At 44.6% G+C, this 13,259-nt stretch overlaps 1 protein-coding gene across 1 annotated transcript in view; it reads left to right on the top strand.

Moving 5' to 3' along the window:
* The first annotated feature begins 4,953 nt into the window (after window positions 1-4,953).
* POR (cytochrome p450 oxidoreductase) overlaps window positions 4,954-13,259 on the top strand; it is a 63,325-nt gene continuing 55,019 nt past the window's right edge. The window contains exon 1 of the mRNA XM_070412758.1: window positions 4,954-5,037. The gene's annotated coding sequence lies outside the window, so the exon portion shown is untranslated. The remainder of the gene's footprint in view (window positions 5,038-13,259) is intronic.

Below are 13,259 nucleotides of genomic sequence, written 5' to 3'. Positions count from 1 at the left end.
AGACCAAGACTTTGGAGACATGATTTAAAGTAGAAAATACTCTGGGCCTTGGATGGTTGGACAGAAGCGAGGGTGCCATCACTTCTGGAGGGGTCAGGACAGCTTTCTGGGGGGGGGGGGGGTAGAAGAATTGGTAAGATATAGACATGGAAAAGAACTACATTCCTGATGGCTCTGAATAATCAAAATGCCATACCATGTATGAGAATCCATCCAATTTTGCTGGAGTGTAAAGTTTGTGGAAGAAAGTTATGAAGATTAAGCTGGAAACACAGGTTGGGGCCAGAGTTTGAATGCTCTTATGTTCCAGACTAAGGAACTCTATTCATTCCACAAACTTTGATTGAGAACCTGATGTGAGAACTGAGACCCAGATAGGAATTCAGCCTCGATCCTTGACAGTAGCTAATCTAGATGGGGGAAGGAGGCAGCCTGAGAACCCTGGAGGAAGTCTCTAGTGCAGCGGTTCTCAACCTGTGGGTCGAGACCCCTTTGGGGGTCGAACGACCCTTTCACAGGGGTCGCCTAAGACCATCGGAAAACACATATATAATTACATATTGTTTTTGTGATTAATCACTATGCTTTAATTATGTTCAATTTGTAACAATGAAAATACATCCTGCATATCAGATATTTACATTACGATTCATAACAGTAGCAAAATTATAGTTATGAAGTAGCAACGAAAATAATTTTATGGTTGGGGGTCACCACAACATGAGGAACTGTATTAAAGGGTCACGGCATTAGGAAGGTTGAGAACCACTGCTCTAGAGAAAGCTTGATACACCAAATCCAAAGAGAGACTGAGGATCTGCTTCTTTTAAATCGTGCCAGAAAAAAAATGAACCTCCAGGAAGTGGACAGCTGTACAAGAAGAGACCTGTAATCACAGGGGTGGTTGAGTTGGCTGTGCACACACACCTGAACAACGTTAGAACAATGTCAATGCTTGCTGAGTTGACTTTTAAACCCAAATGACAGACAAAGCAAAGAACACATATGTAGAATGTAAATGTTATCAGCTGAATAATGAAAATGCCCAGAATTCCGATAACTGAAGTTGGAAGGCAGAGGTGGGGCCACAAAGGGAAGGGCAGGGACGCTGCTGGCTTCATTGTATAACATAGCGTGATACTGCCGGCTGGGGATGGTCCCAGGCTTACTTCACTTATAAAGATGACTAACAGAGGAAGTAAAGTAGGTATATAAATAATTATGTTGAAATATTGGGGGTTGGGGAGGATAAGGCAGGCTCTGTGACATGACCCAACCCATCATTAGTAGGATTCAAGAGATAAGACCTAAAATGTAGGACAACAGCCAGCAGCATGGAAATAAGGACAGAAGAAGGGCTAAATAAGGCAATAAGTGGTTCTTTCTGGGCAGTGAAGATGAGGAGAAACAAAGGTGAGCTGGCAAGAGATATTGTCTATAACCCCACACATATATATATACAATTTTAAGTTAAGAAAAATAAGTGTATAGTCACTATTTAAGTATTGGAAGCTGCTAAAAAGAGTTGGTTCTTTGGCCAGCAATAAGCTTATTTGGGTGTTAAAAACAAAACAAAATACGTACTTATGTATTTGACTCAGAATAAATAAAATATTCATAAGGCACAAAGTGAAAGATACAAAGGGCAAACAGTGACACTCCCCTTCGCCTTCCCAACTCACCTCTGGAAACAACCACGTTACCTTTTTTTTTTTCTTTCCAGAGAGGTCATATATATACATGGGGTTTGTGTCATAACTCAGAAGGGCCTTTTGTAGACTAACACAAATTCTCCCAGGGTTTCTTGTAGGATTTTTCTTCTTGCTCTCTTTAATCATTTAAATATTTTATCCATCAACAATTTGTTAGTGTGAGATGTGTATCTACCTATTCCCCTCTGCCCCCCAAGCTGGCTAGTGAGAGTGTGTTCTGAGAAAGAAGGGTACAGGGAAAAGCAGCACAGTAGTACGTGTATGAGGAAGTTTTCCTAGCAGTGGGTGTAGAAGAAACTGGAAGTGGCATGCAGTCACTAACTGCTGAGGTCATCCAGTGGAAAGGCCAACCCTTCAGGTAGGACTGACTTAGGGCTGGGGCAGGTCCTGGAGATAGAATCCATAGGATTCAATTACTGGTTCAATGGGAAAAAGCAACAGAAGATGCCTATTTCCTGACTCAGGGATGCTATTATTAGGGAGAGGCAGCACTCAGTGTTATGAATAAGTCTGGCTTCACAGAGCAGGTGCAAGGATCCACAAAGTTGGAGACCTCACTGGGACACTCAGAGGAGATGGTCAACAAGGTGTTGGAAAGGTGGGAGTAACAGAGATCTGGGTGATGAATTTCCCCACTGCTCTCTTGAGGAAATAGTGTAGAAGTTACATGTTTAGTCCTTTAGTTGGACAGGGTGTGCCCCATCCTGAAGGTTATTCATCAAACCTGTTGGAGGGACTGGTTCCTGGTTACAGGAAGCCTGAAACTGGGTCCACCATAATAATTCCCTCTATATAGGACTTTACTATTTTCAAAGTATTTGGTTGTCAGCTCTGAATGAAGTGAGTTGCCCACTGTTGCAAAAGAAATTTCCAGTGCAGCCTGTAGTAATAATGATAGCAATGACATATTTCTAGAGAACTTACTATCACACTGAGATAAATCCTTCAGGAGTTATATAACCTAATCCTCAAAACCCTATGTGGATGAAAAAGAGGTTCTATAGAAAGTAACCTCACAAGATGTTCTGATCATAATTCCTAACTGGGCAGATCATGGTCAAGCCCCAGGCATATATAACTTCTTGGTTAAAAGGCTTATCTTTGCCTTAAGCAGATCCTGTCCATAGTTTTTGTGCATCTAGAGATGAACACAGCACTGAAATGTCCCCTTTCAAACCTCTCCTTCTAAAGCAAGCATGTCAAACTTGCGGCCCACAATGAATATTTTTGCGGCCCAGCCAATATGTAAGAAACGTTCTAATAAAAAGTTCATAACTTAATTTTTACAATATCCTTTTATACATAATCCTATATAATAAAAGCCTAATATGCAAATCGACTGAATGGCGGAATGACCAGTCGCTATGATGTGTACTGACCACCAGGGGGCAGATGCTCAATGCAAGAGCTGCCCCCTAGTGGTCAGTGCGCTCCCACAGGGGGAGTGCTGCTCAGCCAGAGCTGCTTGCTGCTGGGGAGCGAAGAGCCTGGCAGGAGCCTCTCCTGCCTCTGCAGCAGCGGTAGAGCTAAGGAGCAGCAAGCAGGCGGGCAGTAAGGAGTAAGGGTCCCAAACTGTGAGAGGGCAAACTGTGAGAGGGCACAGGCCGGGATGAGGGACCCCCACCCTAGTGTATGCATTTTGTGCACCAGGCCTCTAGTTATTAATAACGAACTACAACATTTGCTAATGACTGATTACTATAATCGTGTTGCATTCATTTCCCTTAGGCGCCTTATGCGCGGGCGCACCATTTCTCTCCACTAATACTAGCAGTGAATATTTTAGCAGCCGATTGCCATGTCATTAGTCTTGGACTGACTTGTTTAGTGTGCACAACAGGAAATATTTCGCTTTTAGAGAACAAAAAAATAGGTTTATTTACGTTATGCTTATTAGTTTGTGCAGTTAGTGTCTGGTAAATGTTCAAGAAAAAAATATTAATTTTTATTAAAATGTTCTATTATTTTATGTTAACGATTACTCATTTATTTCAGCCCTTTGTATTCAGCATGGCTCTATGGAAATAAACCTACGTTTCTATGAAAAATTGAAGCTTTTGTTTTTTTTGTGGCCCACATAAACTTAAACCTTGTTTATTTGGCCCATTAGCCTTTGAATTTGACATACTTGTTCTAAAGCAATGGCCACCATCAAGAGGGCACATAATCTTGTTCACTATCCAGCAGTTTTCAGCTGGGGTGCTGTGGCATACTGGTGTGCTGCAAGAATTTTTAAAACATGCAATACCTATTTAGTCAGGGGAACTGACATTAGACTGTCAAATAAAAAAATAACCAACACAATAGCCGTCAGCCTTATACCTATTTTTTTTTTTGTCAGATCGGCAAAAAATGTCTTTTTTGGTGTGCTGAAGAATTTTAGTAAGTAGTTTATGTGTGCCATGAGATGAATGGGAAAGACTGAAAATCGCTGCTGTAATCAGATCGCCCCCTTGCTTTCTACCACCTTCATGTACTCTTCTTTACATTCCCTCCTTAATTCTAAAAACATAAAATAAGTTCCAAACTGTTGTTTTTCCAGTCTGATGAGATCCTGCTTCCAGGATATTCTGTTTGGCTCAAATAAACGAGGTATGGACATTCTTACATGGACATCTATAACGTAAGATGTCCTAAGGAGTCCTATGACGTCACAGGGCACCGTGACACCTATAACTTAGGATCCGCAGTAGAAGGTAGAGTGGGGAGTCTTGCCCGGGACCAAGACAGCCAGGCTTTTCCAACCCGAGGCGCCAACCTCTGGTCCCTCCAGTCCTCGCCCCTGCCAGGTGCCAGGTGCCAGGTCACATCGCGCCCCCGACCCAAGCAGGCCAGCATTCCAATCCGAGGTTGGGCAGGAGGGACCGGACCACCTGTGCACCTAGCCTGGGTCAGGAAACTGAGGGCCGTGGGGGAGAAAAAGCGGCGAACACTTTCCAAGCGCGACCTACAGCCGGCTCGACACCGCGGTGCACAGCCATGGCCCCGTGGCGGCCCATGAGAGGGTGGGCAGCGGCCTGGGGACCGCAACTAGGGGCACAGGACAAGCGATCCGCCCAGGAGTCCCGCCCGCCACCAACCACGTGCCAGCTCCCGTGCCCGGATGCCCTGCTCGGCCGCGGAGGGGGCGTGGCCCGGCGGCCCGTACCAAGAACACGGATTCGCAGGGGGGAAACCTGGCCCGGGAGCGCGCGGCCCTGTGGGGCGGGGCGGGGCCACCTACGGCCACGCCCCCACCCCCGCGTGAGGAGCGGGCGGTGGTAGCACCTCGGTGGTGCGGGCCTGCGTCCGGCTCGGATTCGGCAGTGCTGCGGGACAGCTCGAGGTGAGTGAGGGGGACTCAGGGTGCCTGGTCGGTAAGCTACAGGCGCCAGGGCTCGGGGTGCTGTGGCTCCGCCGCCCGGTGCCTTGTGGTCGCCGCAACCGCCCGGGCCGGTGGCGCTGGGCCGGGTCGCTGAGTGTCTCACCCGACGCTGGCACGGCAAGCGCGGCTCCCACCTCGGCTCATCCCCGGCGGACCTTCCCCTCGAACTGACCCCTTGCGGCGGCTTGAGGGTCATCCTTTCCACAACCGAGGACGCCAGACCAGCCCCTCGGGTCTCGGTGTCAGAGGACTCCGGCTCCAGGGCCCGCGCGAACCCTGGGGCTGAGCCACTTTTCCTCTCCAAGCCTCAGTTTCCCCGTCGGTACGATGGGTCTCCAGGCGGCAGTTTGGGGGGCACCTCACGTAGGAGGCGCCGTGTGAGTGCGAATGGGACCCGAGTCCGATCCAGCAGCATCAGGTGGGCTCAGTCAGGGGCTGAGCGGGGCAGCCCGGCCTCTTCTGGGAATCACGCTGCGTGTGGCCCGGGCCCAGGCATCCCTGGGGAGCAGTGCGGGTCGCAGGCAGGTGCCTTGGCAGCCGCTGCGACCAATACTTGCCGGGCTCTGCTGGGCAGCCTTGACGCCCTTACTTAGCTCTTGGGAGCTATTGGGTAAGAGGTGAAGGTCTCTCCTGGGCGACGGGAACTTGACCTTGACTTTTTGCTTTTATTTCTTAAGGCTGGTTACCACTGTGTAAGTTGGTGACCAGTCCCGAGGAGATTGGGGACATTGTAATGAACGAGACTGCCTCGTCTGTTGGACCTCCAAAAGGCAGCCTTCCCTCTGAGCTTGGCCAAAGCTAGACCGGCACCAAGGGAGACAAGGCTGGAGGGGATGGTCCTGGGTCTGAATCCTGGCAGCTTGGCAGGACACTTACCTTCTTGAGCCTCTGTTACCTTCTCAGTAGCACAGACAGTGATACATACAGCCCACCCTGCTGCCACCACAGGTGTGAGGTTCTGTGGCTCAAAAGAGGGGCTAGGAGGGAGGGTGACATTGAGAACTTAAATTCCTTTAAGCTGGGCAATTAACTAACCTTCTGGGATTCATTGTCCTCACTGTGCAGTGCTATAAGTCCTGTTGTTTGGGGAGAAGCCATTGATTCGTTAACTACACACAAGTTCTGCCTACACAAATCCCCTTCGAATGGTTGTGGGGTTGGCTTGGTCAGGGAAACAGTCCAAAAGTCTCAGTAAAGGAGAAAACCCAGAAGGGATCACCCTCTTGTCTTTGTGTCCCTCTAAGAGGAGTTCTTATTTTCCTTTTGAGAAAGTGGTCAGTTCTTGAGCTTCTCATACTTCTCATACTCCTGATGTAGAAAGCTGTTTCATTGGGCGCATAGCTTAATCATTATCTCAAGAGTCCAAAAAACAGATCTGCATTTCAGAGAATGGAATATTAGCTTCCAGTTGTGTTATGGTGTTGAAAACTTCAGAGTGGTCTTAACTGTAAAATTCTTCATGTCTTGCCCTTTAAAAAAAGGGCAGGTAGGTTTTAGATAAAAGGAACCCCAGGGTTATACTTCAGCACTTGGAAATAGCAGCATTGACTGCAGCCAACAGGAATCAGGCAGGTAAATATCCCTGGGTGGTATCCTATATAATCCTATATAATAAAAAGCTAATATGCAAATCGAATGGCAGAACGACCGGTCGCTATGATGCTCACTGACCAGCAGGGGGCAGACGCTCAGCACAGGAGCTGCCCCCTGGTGGTCAGTGCACTCCCACAGGGGGTGTGCTGTTCATTAAGCCGTCAGTCGGACATCCCCCAAGGGTTCCCAGACCGTGAGAGGGTGCAGGCCGGGTTGAGGGACCCACCCCCAGTGCACAAATTTCATGCACCGGGCCTCTAGTGAGTTTATAATCAGCCACAGATGTCAGTTGCCTGAGGAACCTGAAGTTTTAGGACCTGCCAATGACTGGCTTGGTCCTCTTTGAAAATCAGAACCTGAGTAAGTCCGAGTGTACTTGGGAAATAGACTTTGAAATCAGAACTTCTTGGCCAATCCTGAACATTTACTTGCTAAACGCATGGAACATTTTAAGTTAATAAGAATGAAGCTCTTAAGCAACTTCTTATTTTTTCCCTGATGGAAGCTTCTGTATAGTTGTAAGACCTTTAATGGTTCCAGAGAGCCCAGCTGTCTCTGCAATATCTCTGCTTCCTGTGACGTAGGAAGGAGCAGAGCACTGGATTGGGAGTCAGGGAACCTGAGTTCAAGCTGTGGCACTAGCACTGTTTCTTTTGGAAAACCCGTGGACCTCAGTTTAGTGCTTTGGGATTTAATTTGTATGTCTGATACATTTGAAAGTTACAATCAGAAAACAGTAAAATGGAGAAATGACTTTCCATATAACTATTTTTCTGTTTATAAAAATATTAAGTCCTCATTATTTTAAAAACTATTAAGAAATATACACTACAGTGAACATCCCTCATAGCCTTTCACTGAGACAAAAAAAAAAAATCACTGCTAGTGGTGTAGTATATATTCTCCAGATATTTTTCTTCGCATATAAAAAACATTTATTATCTATTTTTAACTTAAAACAACAGAACCTTTTTACTATTTTAATTTTAAACAAAAACTTAGATATAACTAGTCATACTGTTCTGAGGCTTGCTTTTTATTACTTAACATGTCTTTCTATATCACTATGTAGAGAACCAACTCATTCTTTTTTAAAGCCTCATTCTTTCATTCTTTTTTTTTTATCTTTATTGATTTTGGGGGGCGGGGGGTGGAGGGAGAGAGATAGAAACATCAGTGATGAGAGAGAGTCATCAGTTGGCTGCCTCCTGCATGCCCCTTACTGAGGATCCAGCCCACAACCCATGACCTCCTGGTTCATAGGTCAACGCTCAACCACTGAGCCACACCTACCAGGGTAAAGCCTCATGCTTTTAAAAATGACAGAATATTCTAGTAAGCAGTATTATTGAAAAAAATTTATGTGGTTTGTAGCTTTTTGCTATTATGAATTCTGGATGAGTGTCTTGTCCTTTATCTTGTGCAATTGGGCAAATATTTTTGTATAATGAATTCTTAGAGGTGGAAGAGCTGGAACAATGTGAGCTTTTAAGTGTGTTCAGTTAACAATTATTGACTATGTACCAGGCAATTTTTGAAATGTCATGGGTATAACAGTGACCAAACAGATAAGTCCCCCATAGATCTGATTGTCTAGTGTGTGTGTGGGGAGGGGGCGGGGGGGGGGGGACCAAATAACACACATGCTTTTTCAAATGGTGATAAATAATTTGGGATTTAACTTTTTATTATATGTGAGATTCATTTAAAAATTAAAATCAGCCCAGCTGGCATGGCTCAGTGGTTGAGCGTCGACCTATGAACCAGGAGGTCACAGTTCGATTCTCTGTCAGGGCACATGCCCAGGTTGTGGGCTTGATCTCCAGTGTGGGGAGTGCAGGAGGCAGCTGATCAATGATTCTCTCTCATCATTGATGTTTCTGTCTTTCTCCCTCTCCCTTCCTCTCTGAAATCAATAAAAATATATTTTAATAATAACAACAATAAAAGTATATTTAAAAAAACATAAGAAATGAAATGGAGAAATTACTTTTTATAAAAATGTATTTTTTCTGTTTACAAAAAAGTTTTAAGTGCTCATTATAAAAAAGACTGTCATAAAAATATGCAATATAGACAGTGAATGTCCTTCATAGCCTTGCACTGAGACTTTTTTTTCCCCCCTATGGAGAAAAGTAGTGCAAAAGAGACAGAAAGAGAGAGAAGAGTGTTTGTAGAATGGTGTGACTTTAAATGTCAATAGATATTGTCAAATTCCCCTCCAAATATGATACCTTGTATGTTCCCACCAACAGAGACTCGTCATTTTAAAATTCATAATTCTAAGGCCACTTGCAAATAAAATAGAAGCTCTTATTTCAGAAAAATTTATGCCAGACTCTGTACTAAATTTATATTATGTATGCCCACCTATGTGTACACAAACAAACACACACGTATATATTTTCAGTTCTTCTGATGACTCCAAAAGCTGGTGTTTCCTTGCCCACTTCATAGCTGGGGAGGGATCTCAGCAGAAATCGTTTGCTCAAGGCTGTGAGGGTGAAGCTGAGGCCTCATCCAGGGCCATCTTTTTCCAGGGTCCTCACTCCTCTTTTTGTGCTGTATCTCATTTTCTGACTGAAGAGGATTGGTTTTTTTGTTTGTTTGCTTTGATGGAAGAAGAATCTCCTAATACATATAAGTACTTAATAACATGATTATTCGTCCTCACTTGCAATACCGCAAAGCACAATAAGCATGTATTTCTTGTATGTTTCACTGTACATTTAATTATAGTGTAAGAAACTTAAATGAATATCTGATAGAGAGATAGATGATGGCAGTTCTTTATTACTCTTGTTATATAGGCTACAGAACAAAATTCATTTTTCTGTACAGTTCTGTTATCTGGCATTTGACGGAAACTTAGGCTCATTGGGCAGGTAGGGAGAAGCTCCTGGGTCAGAGTCAGCGTAGAGTTTATACAGGGAGTGGCCCACACCAGGCCTTACTTTCTTCATCCATGAAGTAGGGGAATGAAGGACTACTTCCCCTTCTTCCCTGGAACAGCTCAAGAGATGTTTATACATATTTCTGCAGTAATGCTCCCTTGGCAGTGTTTCTGTCCTGTGGAATGACACAAAACACATATTTGGCTTTCCGGGTCTAAGCTATGTTTAGGGCCTGGTTCAGGCACTTGCGAACTCTGCCTGGAAGGAGAACAAACATGAAGTAAACAATTATGGCAGAATGTTGAGTTCATTCTCGAGATAATGCATATGAGGTGCTTATCCTTGGTGCTGAGCCTGGTGTGTGCTGGGAAGCACTCAGGATGAGCTGTCCTTATGTGGGGGGAGTCTTGCAAGGCCCCATAGAAGAGGTGACATTTGAGTTGGGTCTTGGAGGGTAGGTAGGGAACCCACCAAGGCACACACCCTCTGGGAGGTGTAAGGTGTAGTTTGCATGAGGGTTGGAGGGTTTGGGGCTTACCTGAAGGTAGCTGTGCACAGGGAAGGTGGCTGGGATGGGAAGGCCTTTAAGTAGGCCAGTGATGTGACTGGCACAGAAGTGTTTTCCTGTATTGGATATTCAGACTTTCTTCTTGCCCAATATCTTTCTCTCTGAGTGACTTCATCATTTGGGAATCTAACTCTGCCTGAATCTGTATCATACCATTTTAGAGCTCCACATCCTAAAAGGTTTTTTTTCTTCTCCACCCCCTCCCCACATAAGGTAGTTACATTAATTGTATACCTGTTGGTGTGTGTGTGTGTGTGTGTGTGTGTGTGTGTGTGAAGGTGGCAGAGGAGTCCCATGGGCAAACCATGGCTCTTTGAATTTTTACAAATATGTTTTTATTGATTTTAGAGAGAGAGGAAGGGGGTGGGGAGAGAGAAACATTGATGTGAGATCCATCCTTGGGCTGCCTCCTGCACGTCCCCTACCAGGGACCAAGCCAGCAACCCGGGCATGTGCACTGATCAGGAATTGAACTGGCGACCTTTTGGTGCATGGGATGATGCTCAACCAACTGAGCCACACCAGCCAGGGCAAACTATGGCTCTTTGAAGGTTAATAGCTCCTGTTGGTTGGGTCCATGGAGCCAGGTTCATCAGCCTCTGTTATGCCTGATGCTGGTTGGTGTGGTAACTTGGTCAATGCTTGGTTAATGAACAAAACACCTGGGGGACCTTCCGAGTGGCTTATGGAGAAAACTGCTGATGTGGGGGGCTTATTTATTTTACTTGTAAAGATGACTATGTTGGGGAGAAATATGAGGATTATCCTGAATTGTGGTGCTGGAGGGTGAGGCATTCTAATATCCTTTGCACAGTGTCTGTGCACAGCTCAGAGAATGTACAGATGCTCCCAGAAATTAATCAGTTTTAAGACTAGAATATAATGTTGGATCAAACTGTGGTGCCATCAGCTGTGGACTGTTTCTCAGAGAATTGGATTCTTTAGGAGACATCCTGTGGTAGGAAAATAGAATGGAAGTAGTTGGCTTTTGTCTACCTGGTTGTAATAACAGGGGGAAATGGGTTTTGTGGGAGTGTGCCCTCTGATGTGGGACTTATATAATTTACTTCCAGGTGACATTTATGAATTATGTTTAGTCATTTTTTAATCTCCCCGTAGCTTTATCTTTAGTGCCTTTTCCTGTGGTCCTGCCCTCCCCACCCGATTTGCCAAGCTCAGCCTTCCACATTCCCTCTTTCTTTGGTGCTTATGTAAGAGCACCATGATCTTGCACTACTTCGATCCTCACAAGCACACATCATCATTGCGTTGAGTAAGCTGGATCTGTACAAAGGTTTTTTGAGGACTGGGTAGGAACACATGAACTCGTGCTCACCTTCTCTAAACCCAGATTTGCTTATTCTGTATCTTAGGTCATTTAGAGTCGGTTTTTCACACTGCAAGGAGGGATGATGGTTCTTGAATATACAGGAGAATGTATTAGCCAATTGTGCTCAGGGGTGGGGGTTAGGTAGGACACATTCCAGGCATGGAGTCAGGGATTTGTGGTCTTGTAAGGAAGAGCTTTTGTTGGTTTCAGAACCTTTGCAATGTTATGTGGACCTGTTGGATGAAGTTCCTTACGTAATGCAACTTGCAAAGTCTGAAAGGTCGTTTAGCATGACAACAGAGATGAAAAAGCCCATGGCCCATGGCCTACCTGGAAACCCCACCAGCAAGATCTCATTCCAGTTAGTGACCTCACCATCTTCCAGGTCTCTAAAGCTCTAAGGACAAATGACATCTGTCCCTTTTTCCTGTCTTTGTTTTGGATTTCCACCACCTTGCTGTCCTTCAGGGTTTTTGTCCTTGAATCTCTTTCCACTACCATAGCCTTATTGTAGCCCCTTGTCATTTCCTGGTTGTGCTATAGCTAGACCCATAAATGGCCTTCTGAGTCCATAATTCCTCCTCCCCGCTCCTTCCCCTGTCTCAAGACCTGCCCATGGTACCATTGCTAGATTGATCTCACAGCCCTATTTTTTGTTTTTAATCCTCACCCAAGGATATTTTTTTCCATTGATTTTTCTTTTCTTTTTTTTTCAGAGAGACCGGGAGGGAGGGAGGATAGGAGAGAGGGAGAAACATTGATGAGAGAAAGAGACACATCATTTGGTTGCCTCTTGCATGCGCCCAGACCAGGTATGTGCCCTTGACCAGGAATTGAACCTGGACCCTTTGGTGTGCAGGCCAATGCTCTAACCACTTAGTAACACCAGCCAGGGCTCACAGCCCTGCTTTTATCACCCCTCCTTTGCTCTAGAATTTACAGTTGGCCTCACTGTCTTATTGTTTTGTGTTTTTCTTCCCTTTCCACCTGCTTCCATAAAGGATATGGACGTAGCTTATAATAAAACGAGTCTGAATCTCCCTCTGCCTAATGCAATATGCTTGGAGTAGAATGTGAATTCAGTGAGTACAGGGAACTTCCCAGCATTTCCATGAGTATAAGCCAGTGCATGCAGCAGTGCCAGGTATAAAAGTAGTCATTCATTAAATACTAACTGGGTGAATGAAGGAATAAATGGATCAATGACTGATTATGGTTTCTCTCTCCCAAGTATACTGCCAAGCTTTCTTCTGCATATTGACTGTTAATATTGAGTCTTATCTGTATTTTTCAAGATTATTCTAAGGTGCCGCCTGAATTTTTTATAGGATTTTAGTTTTCCATGTAGGTGTAAAATTATAAATGTTTTAAGTTCTTCCAGCAATTGATAGTTTATTAAAAATTTAATTCAATAATTAATCATTAAGAAGAGAAAGAACTTGAGTCCCCACCCCACAGTAGTCTACTTCTATTTAGATATTTCTAGATCAGCTATCTGGATGCCAAAAACATGCATAAATTTGTTTATTTTAAAAATTCTAATGAAATGAATAAAAGAGATCTAGTTTGACCTTTGAATGTATGTTGTAAGTCAGGTCCTGTGTTGGATGTTTTATGTCCAGTGTGATGATCATAACTGTGAGGATGGTCAACGAGGGGATTGAGGTTGTGTGATAAGTAATGTCATAAGTAAAGAGCCCTCATGGTTTGTAGACGGCATATTTGGGGTTTGAAGCAAGGTCTTTTTACCTGTAAAGCCCATGTTCTTTCATGGCTCACCTGGCTTTTAAGTTTGTTG

This window comes from Myotis yumanensis, unplaced genomic scaffold (genome assembly GCF_028538775.1).
Source record: "Myotis yumanensis isolate MYYU_CA2020_CCGP unplaced genomic scaffold, mMyoYum1.0.hap1 SCAF_4, whole genome shotgun sequence".
NCBI classification, from domain to species: Eukaryota; Metazoa; Chordata; class Mammalia; order Chiroptera; family Vespertilionidae; genus Myotis; species Myotis yumanensis.
The sequence above is the reverse complement of the archived record's forward strand: the minus strand, read 5'-3'. Positions and strand labels throughout refer to the sequence as shown.